The sequence below is a fragment of the Ovis aries genome, chromosome 3, assembly GCF_016772045.2.
Source record: "Ovis aries strain OAR_USU_Benz2616 breed Rambouillet chromosome 3, ARS-UI_Ramb_v3.0, whole genome shotgun sequence".
Classification (NCBI taxonomy): Eukaryota; Metazoa; Chordata; class Mammalia; order Artiodactyla; family Bovidae; genus Ovis; species Ovis aries.
The window spans coordinates 63,623,257-63,634,010 of NC_056056.1; the positions used below are offsets into that span (position 1 = coordinate 63,623,257).

The 10,754-nt window shown below is 42.0% G+C and overlaps 1 pseudogene; it reads right to left on the reverse strand.

Moving 5' to 3' along the window:
• Positions 1-1,116: 1,116 nt before the first annotated feature.
• On the reverse strand, positions 1,117-9,310 carry LOC101111184 (small ribosomal subunit protein uS19-like; annotated as a pseudogene).
• Positions 9,311-10,754: the final 1,444 nt, after the last annotated feature.

Here is a 10,754-nt window from a genome sequence, read left to right on the forward strand (position 1 = left end):
AGGGAAGTTTGGAGACTAAAGGGTAACCATGTGGGCAGTATGTGATTCAGCCCCCCAGAAAAACTGTGGACAGTGAAGGCTTGCGTGAGCCTCCCTAGTTGGCAGTACTCTGCTCATACTGTCACAAACCAGGGCTGGGAGGAGGTCACATCATCCATGACTCCATGGGGAGAGGAAAATCACCAGCTTTGCATTTAAACCCCACCTGGACTCTGTCCTATGTCCCTGTTCCCTTGGCTGATTTAAATTTGTATCCTCTCACAGTAATAAAACTGTCATTTTAGGTATAGCATTTTTCTGAGGTCTCTGAGTCATTCTACTAAATTATTGAATCTGAGAATGTTTGCAGGGACTTCCAAATTCATAGCCAGCCAATCTGAAGCAAGGATAGTTTTGGATACACTTGAACTTACAGCTAGTGTGAGGGCAGTCTTATGTACGCTCTTCCCTCATACTTTGCAGTTGGGTGAAATTTCACAACAGCAATAGGACAAGTTAGCAAATTTTGGGAAAAACAAAGAAATAATTGTGGCTCAGACAGTAAAGTGTCTGCCTATAATGCAGGAGACCCAGGTTTGATCAGTGAGTGGGTCGGGAAGATCCCCTGGAGAAGGAAATGGCAACCCACTCCAGTACTCTTGCCTAGAAAATCCCATGGATGGAGGAGTCTGGTAGGCTACATTCCATGGGGTTGCAAAGAGTCAGACATGACTGAGCGACTTCACTTTCTTTTTTTCTTTCAAGAAAGCTTGTCTGGTTGTAGAGTGGATCAAGGAGTCTAGGATATTAGTAAGGAGCATGGACTTTGGAGACAGACAGACCTGCGGGTGGAGCTGGGCATCTCTATTTTTTGGTTGATGTGGACGCATGACTTAATGCTGTAAAGCCTTGGTTTTCCCATCTGTAAAATATATCAATACTTACCTTGAAGGTATGTTGAGAAGGTGAAATGCAATCAGTTATGGAAAGTACAGGGCATATAGGAAGCACTTCATACATGGCTGTTGTGATTATTGCTATTATTATTACTCTGGCATTATTGATGGTGTGATTTTGTTATCTGCTCACACTTTTTTTTTTTTAAAGAGAAATCTGTGCCTTCATTGGCCAAGCAGTCTACTTGAGGAGAGGTGAAGCAGGAGTGAGTGGTCCCCAGCTGGGCATCACAGGCTTGTAGGTGATTGATAGCTTGCTCAGGTGGTGGCCAATATCTTGGGTTTGATTTCTCCCTGATTGAAGGTCATGCAATTATAGATGCTCATCATGCTAGCCACCATCAAAGGCAGAAGGATCATGACCTCCAGGGATAGGTGTTCACCACCTCTGGTTTCTCCTTGGGTGCAACCTCCTTCTGGGCCTTGCAGAGCTGCTCCCACAGAAAGGCTGCTTCCTCTGCAGGTCTCTCTTCTGCCTCTGAGGCTGCCATGTGCTGTGCAATATATCAGCTGCTGATAGGACATGTTCAGGGTCTGATTGAGGTCCACACAGTAGGTGAACTTGCAGAATATCTGCTTCTTCTGCTCCACGTCCACAATCTTGTTGGTTCTTTGGAAGCCTTATTTACTTTTATACTTAAGCCTTATTTACTTTCGTACTTGCTAATATCTTGCCTTGTTCAAAAAAACATCTGAGTGGCTCACATACATGGAAATAAGATAGATAGCCTGATAAAATAAGCTACCAAGAAGTAGAAAAAGTATTGGGTAATTGGCAGCAGCAGCTGAAAATATGAGATGCTCTTTTTGTGAGGGTCTCCAGGAAGACCACATCTGGCAAGACTGGGGCTGTCCATGTAAGGTTGGGAAAGCTGCCACTGGAAACATGGTGACGTCTTTATATCAGCTCAGCTCAGTTGCTCAGTCATGTTGGACTCTTTGTGACTCCATGGATTATAGTAGCGTACCAGGCCTCCCTGTCCATCACCAACTTATGGAGTTTACTCAAACTCATGTCCATTAAGTCAGTGATGCCATACAATCATCTTATCCTCTGTCATCCCCTTCTCCTCCTACCTTCAATCTTTCCCAGAATCAGGGTCTTTTCAAATAAGTCAGTTCTTCACATCAGGTGGCCAAAGTATTAGAATTTCAGCTTCAACATCAGTCCTTCCAATGAATATTCAGGATTGGTTTCCTTTAGGATTGAGTGGTTGGATCTCCTTGCAGTCCAAGGGACTCTCAAGAGTCTTCTCCAACACCACAGTTCAAAAGCATCAATTCTTGGGTGCTCAGCTTTCTTTATAGTTCAACTCTCATATCCATACATGACTACTGGAAGAAACCATAGCTTTGACTAGATGGACCTTTGTTGGCAGAGTAATGTCTCTGCTTTTTAATATGCTGTCTAGGTTGGTCATAGCTTTCCTTCCAAGGAGCAAGTGTCTTTTAATTTTATGGCTGCAGTCACCATCTGCAGTGATTTTGGAGCCCTCCAAAATAAAGTCTGACACTGTTTCCATTGTTTCCCCATCTATTTCCCATGAACTGATGGGACCAGATGCCATGATTCTCGTTTTCTGAATGTTGAGCTTTAAGCCAACTTTTTCACTTTCCTATTTCACTTTCATCAAGAGGCTCTTTAGTTCTTCTTTGCTTTCTGTCATAAGTGTGGTGTCATCTGCATATCTGAAGTTATTGATATTTCTCCCAGAAATCTTGATCCCAGCTTTTGCTTCATACAGCCAGCATTTCTCATGATATATTCTGCATATAAGTTAAATAAGCAAGGTGACAATATACAGCTTTGATTTACTCTGTTTCTGATTTGGAACAAATCTGTTGTTCCATGTCCAGTTCTAACTGTGGTTTCTTGACCTGCATACAGATTTTTCAGGAGGCAGGTCAAGTGGTCTGGTATTCCCATCTCTTGAAGAATTTTCCACAGTTTGTGGTGATCCACACAGTCAAAGGATTTGGCATAGTCAATAAAGCAGAAGTATATATTTTTCTGGAACTCTCTTGCTTTTTTGATGACCCAACGGATGTTGGCCATTTGATCTCTGGTTCCTCTGCCTTTTCTAAATCCAGCTTGAACATCTGGAAGTTCATGGTTCACATACTATTGAAGCCTGGCTTGGAGAATTTTGAGCATTACTTTGCTAGCGTGTGAGATGAGTACAACTGTGTGGTAGTTTGAACATCCTTTGGCATTGTCTTTTTTTGGGATTGGAATGAAAACTGACCTTTTCCAGTTCTGTGGCCACTGCTGAGTTTTCCAAAATTGCTGGCATATTGAGTGTAGCACTTTCACAGCATCATCTTTTTGGATTTGAAATAGCTCAGCTGGAATTCCATCTCCTCCACTAGCTTTGTTTGTAATGATGCTTCCAAAGGCTCACTTGATTTCACATTCCAGGATGTCTGGCTCTAGGTGAGTGATCATACCGTCATGGTTATCTGGGTCATGAAGATCTTTTTTGTATGGTTCTTCTATGTATTCTTGCCACCTCTTCTTAATATCTTCTGCTTATGTTAGGTCCATACCATTCCTGTCCTTTATTGTGCCCATCTTTGCATGAAATGTTCCCTTGGTATCTCTAATTTTCTTGAAGAGATCTCTAGTCTTTCCCATTCTATTGCTTTCCTCTATTTCTTTGCATTGATCACTGAGGAAGGCTTTCTTATCTCTCCTTGCTATTCTTTGGAACTCTGTAGTCCAATGGATATATCTTTCCTTTTCTCCTTTGTTTTTCACTTCTCTTCTGTTCACACATATTTGTAAGGCCTCCTCAGACAACCATTTTGCCTTTTTGCATTTCTTCTTCCTGGGGATGGTCTTGACCACTGCCTCCTGAACAATGTCACGGACCTCCGTCCATAGTTCTTCAGGCACTCTGTCTATCAGATCTAGTCCCTTGAATCTATTTGTCACTTCCACTGTATAATTATAAGGGGTTTGATTTAGATCATGCCTGAGTGGTCTAGTGGGTTTCCCTGCTTTCTTCAATTTAAGTCTGAATTTGGCAATAAGGAGTTCATGATCTGAGCCACAGTCAGCTCCCAGTCTTGTCTTTGCTGACTGTATAGAGTTTCTTTATGTTTGGCTGCAAAGAATATAATCAATCTGATTTTGGTATTGACCATTCCATGATGTTGATATGTAGAGTCTTCTCTTGTGTTGTTGGAAGAGGGTGTTTGCTATGACCAGCGTGTTCTCTTGGCAAAACTCTATTTATTAGCCTTTGCCCTACTTCATTCTATACTTCAAGGCCAAATTTGCCTATTATTCCAAGTATTTCTTGACTTCCTACTTTTGCATTCCAGTCCCCTATAATGAAAAGGACATCTTTGTTAGGTATTAGTTCTAGAAGATCTTGTAGGTCTTCATAAAACCATGCAACGTCAGCTTTTTCAGCATTACTGGTTGGGGCATAGACTCGGAATACTGTGATATTGAATGGTCACCTGATGTGAAGATCTGACTCCTTTGAAAAGACCCTGATGCTGGGAAAGATTGAGGGCAGGAGGAGAAGGGGATGACAAAGGATGAGATGGTTGGATGCCATTACCAGCTCAATGGACATGAGTTTGAGTAGGCTCCGGGAGTTGGTGATGAACAGCGAAGCTTGGCATGCTGTAGTCCCTGGGGTCACAAAGAGTTGGACACGACTGAGTGACTGAAATGAACTGAATCACTGGCATCTTGGGGTCCCTAAAAGTTTTCATGGGTGGGTCGGGAGTCCAGCAGAACAGATTCAAAAGGTGGAAAGCAATGTCCTTTTGTGATTCATCAAGTCTGATTCAGTTCAGTTCAGTTGCTCAGTCATGTCTGACTCTTTGTGACCCCATGAACTGCAGGATGCCAGGCCTCCCTGTCCTTCACTGACTCCCGGAGTCCACTCAAACCCATGTCCATTGAGTCGGTGATGCCATCCAACCATCTTATCCTCTGTCATCCCCTTCTCCTCCTGCCCTCAATCTTTCCCAGCATCAGGGTCTTTTCAAATGAGTCAGTTCTTCACATCAGGTGGCCAAAGTATTGGAGTTTCAGCTTTAGCATCAGTCCTTCCAATGAACACCCAGGACTGATCTCCTTTAGGATGGACTTGTTGGATCTCCTTGCAGTCCAAGGGACTCTCAAGAGTCTTCTCCAACACCACAGTTCAAAAGCATCAATTCTTCAGTGCTCATCTTTCTTTATAGTCCAATTCTCAGATCCATACATGACTATTGGAAAACCATAGCCTTGACTAGATGGACATTTGTTGGCAAAGTAATATCTCTGCTTTTTAATATGCTGTCTAGGTTGGTCATAACTTTCCTTCCAAGGAGTAAGTGTCTTTTAATTTGATGGCTGCATTCACCATCTGCAGTGATTTTGGAGCCCAGAAAAAGAAAGTCAGCCACTGTTTCCACTATTTCCTTATCTATTTGCCATGAAGTGTTGGGTCAAGATGCCATGATCTTCGTTTTCTGAATGTTGAGTTTTAAGCCAACTTTTTCACTCTCCTCTTTCACTTTCATCAAGAGGCTCTTTAGTTCTTCTTCAGTTTCTGCCATAAGGGTGGTGTCACCTGTGTATCTGAGGTTATTGATATTTCTCCCAGCAATCTTGATTCCAGCTTGTGCTTCTTCCAACCCAGCGTTTCTCATGATGTACTGTGCATATAAGTTAAGTAAGCAGGGTGATAATATACAGCCTTGATGTACTCCTTTTCCTATTTGGAACCAGTCTTTTGTTAGCAGTTGGAATGTTCATGTCATGGATGCTCCTTGATGAAGTAAAGGAAACCAACATTCTCTCTTTAGCAATGATACACTGAGGTGTTGAGGTTGAACAGTTTGCAGTTTGATGGCTGAATTAATGAATTAATGCATGCAATGGTTTGCTCTGTGGTAATCATACCATCACAATGGAAATCTCTCTTGTTCTAGAACTGATGGACAAGGTCATGCTGATCAGTTAAAATTCTAACTTTTATTTGTAGAGCCCACTTTCCCAAATGCTGAAAGGGAGGCTGTCTATTCTCTGACCTATTATTTCAAGCTCAGTGCAGATTTTGCCTATTTCGTAGACCATGAGCCTAAAATGCAGAGTCACATTTACTAGCCATTTTTACCACAAATACTGATAATGGTTGTGCTATTTTGATCCTAGTTGTGATAACTTTGGTTACCTCTTACTGGATAGAAATCCTACGTGAAGGAACTCTGAAGCATTTCATAGGAAATCATGATGGCCTAGGCCTGGTTTGGGAAGAGTTAGTTATTCATTATGGCTGTTTGTAGGAAATCACAATGAACATGACTGTTTTGATATAGAATCACCCAAAGAATACCAATGTTGATGTAGTTGGACTCAAAACTGTCCCAGTTGCCTGGGTCCCAGCTTTGTGTTGGAGCTGGTTCTGCCCTCAGGATATTTGAGTGTTCTTGCTGGGGCTGGAAGGAACGGGAAAGAGCTGGATGAGCAGTATCACCAGGAGCTCTGGATCCATGTGTGCCAAAGTGCTACCTGGAAGAAAGAAGCTGGCTTGCCCAGTCTCACTCCTCCCAAGGGCTCTCTGCACCCAAGTATTAGTTACTGGAAGATAGGAAAGCCTGGCTCCCTTGCTTTAACTTGGGGCAAATCAGAAGGGGGTCTCAACTCCCTAGTTCCTCTGGGACTGTCACGAAGGTGACAGCTGCAACACACAGGTCAATTCTCCCACCTGTCCATTTCTGTTTTATCCTCTCTCTCACAGGTATTGTTCCCAAGAGTGGTCCCCAATTTGCTCTGCACCCAAATCCCTGCCAAGGTGTCTGTTCCAGGAAATCTGATCCTTGGGGCCATGGTTAGGGATGAAGTGGTGACACTGGTCTCTGATCCTTTTTATCTTTTCCAGAGATGTCCCCTAGTCATTTTTCCTCTCATGATCTTGGAGGCAGGACTTCTGAGCATGTCTAGGCCAATATTATTTACATGGAAGGTCTGGAAGGACACCCACTGAGCTGCCAAGAGTAGGAGAGGAAGTGACGAATGAATTTCTATTTCACCCGTATAAACTTCAATATTGTCTAAATATTAAAATGAGAATACATAATGTATCACTTGTATAATTATTATTTATTATATTTCTTATTTATTAGTTGCCTTTAGTGTCTGAATGTGACCATTATACTGACCATGTGTTTGCCATCCCCGCCTTGTCTGGGTCCCTCCTTCCTTCCCTCCTTTCTCTCTCGGTCTATTGAGACCTCATATCACTGGTCCTCTGAATGTTTAGTGGAGGGGCCATGGTAGGGTGGGGGGTGAAGGGTGGGGATGACTCCAAATCATAGGGGTCAGCTTCCTTTACCTACTTGTGCACACGAGTCAAAGCAGAACAATGCTCTGAACCCTGTACTACAAGGATGGAATTCTCTTACCCTAGTATGTGAAGAAGTGTTTGCTAATTTGTTGTAAGGGATAATTCACAGAAAGGATCTAATGTGGCTGGGAAAATGCTTAATAAATGATAATTACTTTACCATTATTATTATTATGTTATTGTTGTTGTGGCTGAGTTTCGTATTAGAGCATTAGCTCTAGAGTTTTTACCAGAAGGGCTCCCCTTCCTGCCCCTGGAATTCCACATCAAAGCAGGAGAATTTAATGGAGTGAGAGCTGCACTGGGACTCTGTCCCTCTGGTTCCTTCATGGGCCAGAAGGTCATGTCTGGTCCCTGGTCTGCCGAGTGGTTAGGAGGAGGGATGCACAGAAAGCCGCCCTTCTTATTGAGAGTTTCCTTTGGCATTTAGGGATACTTCTTTGGCCTTATCTATATAATGCAATGTTTCAAAGACTGATCCTTTTCCACTGGAACAAGGATGAGTTATTTCTAGTTTGGGGAGAGTGAAGAAGGGTGAACCCTCCTCATGCTCACTCCCCTCTCTCCGTACATGAGCCCTAGTCTTCTGTGTCTCTCCCCCAGATATGCTGGACACAAGATGTCAAAAAACAAGCAGGCCACAGAAACTGAGCCTGTTAAAATAATTTCCCAATTCAACAGTAATCCTAAAATGGAAATCCAGATCCTATGCTTATTGTTTTAAGAAAAGTTACCTCCAGCCCCTTTGCTTCAGTTTACTCATGTGGAACACTGAAGTAGCCAGAGAGAGGCTGGAGGGATGGGAGTGAAAGTTTGTGAAGGGAGGACGGGGGCAAATGCTGCCTTATTACCTGTCTACCCCCATGCCCTCACAATGCTGTTTGGGCCTTAATTGGCTAGGTTAATGAATGTGGCTGTATAAAGCAGATTGTATGTAAATATAAGATAAATGAAAAATATGGTTCATTTGCTTTAAATAAGCTCTTCAAATAAACGTCTTCCTGGAAATCAAATGCTACAGTGCAGCTACCGTGATAGACAGACATGGGTAAAAAGGGGTAACTTTTGTTGCTCTCAGGCAACGTTTCCTAAATGTGTTCTGAGGAACCCAAACCAAAAAGATGTTGCTTTGAAAAAAGTCTTTGTATATTTGTCTTTGTGTGTGTATATATATATGTATATATTTGTATGATCAACATGTTTGGGAAACAAAGCATGTAATTTGAAAGGAGAGAAGCTCTAAAAGTGAATTCACAGACAGAAGGCAAAATAAATCAAATCACATAATCATTGAAGGTGGCCCCACACATATTACTCCCTCCATAAACATTTATATACTGAATAAAATAAACTTCCCCCCAAAAAAACGAGAAAAAGAAGTAAAGATTATAAATATTGACAAACATTTCTTGCAAATAAAATGACCATCTCTTTGCAAAGCCCAAGATCCAACCTAAAAACTATTGCAATACTGCATTGTATAATGGTGAAGACCTCCCTCCCTTTGTCCCTTTTCCCTTTGGTAACCATGTGTTTGCTTTGTGTGTCCATGAGTCTATTTCTGTTTTGTAAATAGATTCATTTGTATCATTTTCTAAGGTTCCAAATATGTGATGTCATATGATATTTGACAAAAAGATCTCATTCACAAAACAATGCTGACAAACGCCACACACATGACAAAAATCTAGAAAACGAACATACTATTTTTCATTAGTGACTTGACATACTTCTATGATACCTTTCTTCTCATATTCTTTGTGTACCTCTATCTATGACAACGATTTTGTAATATATTTTACAGAGAGAATAGAAAGATAATATAGTCTTTCTCTACCATTTTGGATAGAAATTTGTCTTTTATTATTGATAATTAAGAAAATGTCAGCTTTGTGGCTTATAATTGCTAATGTTATAAATTTATAGGTTGTTGACAAACTTGGGACAATCTCTATCTAGTTTCCTTTGCATATGAGCTGCCAGATTTCCAGATGTTTCAGGTTTTCCGGTATAGTAGCTCATCTCGCCTACTCTTTACACTGATGATTGTCATTAACCTCCCAGGATCTTGGAAGGACCCCACAGAGAAGGACCCTGATGCTTAAGCGTCATTCACTTTGAGGTAAATTTTCCTTTGCATAAGACTCCTTCTCCTAACCCCAAGCATTTATTTGGGAAAATTTTAAACCTAAGGAAAAGTTGAAAGACTAGTATAATAAGCATTTCTATACCATTCACCAAGATTCACCAACTGACATTTTTTCCCATTTGCTTTACATTTCTTTCTACATTTGCTATATTTCTTTCTTTCTCAACCTATACCTTCCTGCCTTCCCCATGTAGACACACACACACACATACACACACACTTCAGACTACCTCTTCTATTCTAGGAATAAGTGCATTTTCATACGCAGTCATGATATTATTCCCATGCTCAACGAATGTAACATAGATATAACAATATAAAGTTTCCCCCTGCAGCTCTTGGGAAGAACAGCTTTGGAGACCGTAGAACACATCTCAAACTACAGAGGGTTGACAGGTCTAGGCCTGAAGTGGGCAACCAAGTGTGATAACCAGGATTCCTCATGCGGACTTGCTTCCCTGGAGTTGTTAATAAATTTTATGAAATTTTTTTTAACTGTCTTTTGGAAGAGTGCTAGAGAAGATCTGACTCTGTAAAGGTGATGATATCCAGAACCAGAGAGCCAGATGAGCTAGCAGAGGGGGTGAGGAACCCTGGGCTTGCCATCCCAGCTGTGAACTGAAGTGCCCCAGGAGAGGGCCTAGGGAGGCACTGATGAGGTGGAACTGGAGGTGACCGCTGCTGAGAGCTTCCAGGTGTGGGGACAGACAGGAGAAGCCATGCAGCTGCTGCCATGGGTAGGGGCCTACACTGAGACTGAAGACCCTGGCAGGAAGCCCTTTTGTTGGAAGCAGAATTTCCCATCATTCTCCTGCCTGGGCCAGTGGGTAAGGGAGGAAGTTGGAATATCAGTTAACCTTTCTTTAATGTGATTTCCTCCCCTTTAAACCAGGGGACTGGATAAGATGACTGATTTTCATGACTTAAAAAAAAAAAAGAACAAAACTAAGCCTTCTGTGGGAGCCTGATTAGGTAGAAGTACAGCTGCTCTATTTGAAGAGGAAGTTGGGGCCCCAAAGCCTTGCCAGGAACCCCACCCCCTCATTTTCCTCTACTTCTTGATGGCCCCTGAAGGGAGTTCTGGGTTTCTACAAACAGATTCCATCTGGAATTTAAAAAAACAAACAAAACAAAACAGAGGTCTAAAACATTTTCCTTATTTTAAACATGCAAATGCAGACAGAAAATTGATAAGTTGGAATCTTTCATGGAATGTGAGTGCTGGTTTAAGAGGTACAGAAAGTGCCTCAGGACCATGTGTTTAGATAGCTGGTGGGGAGAGCCAATGAAGGACCCCAGAGTCACTGGGACTGTTGA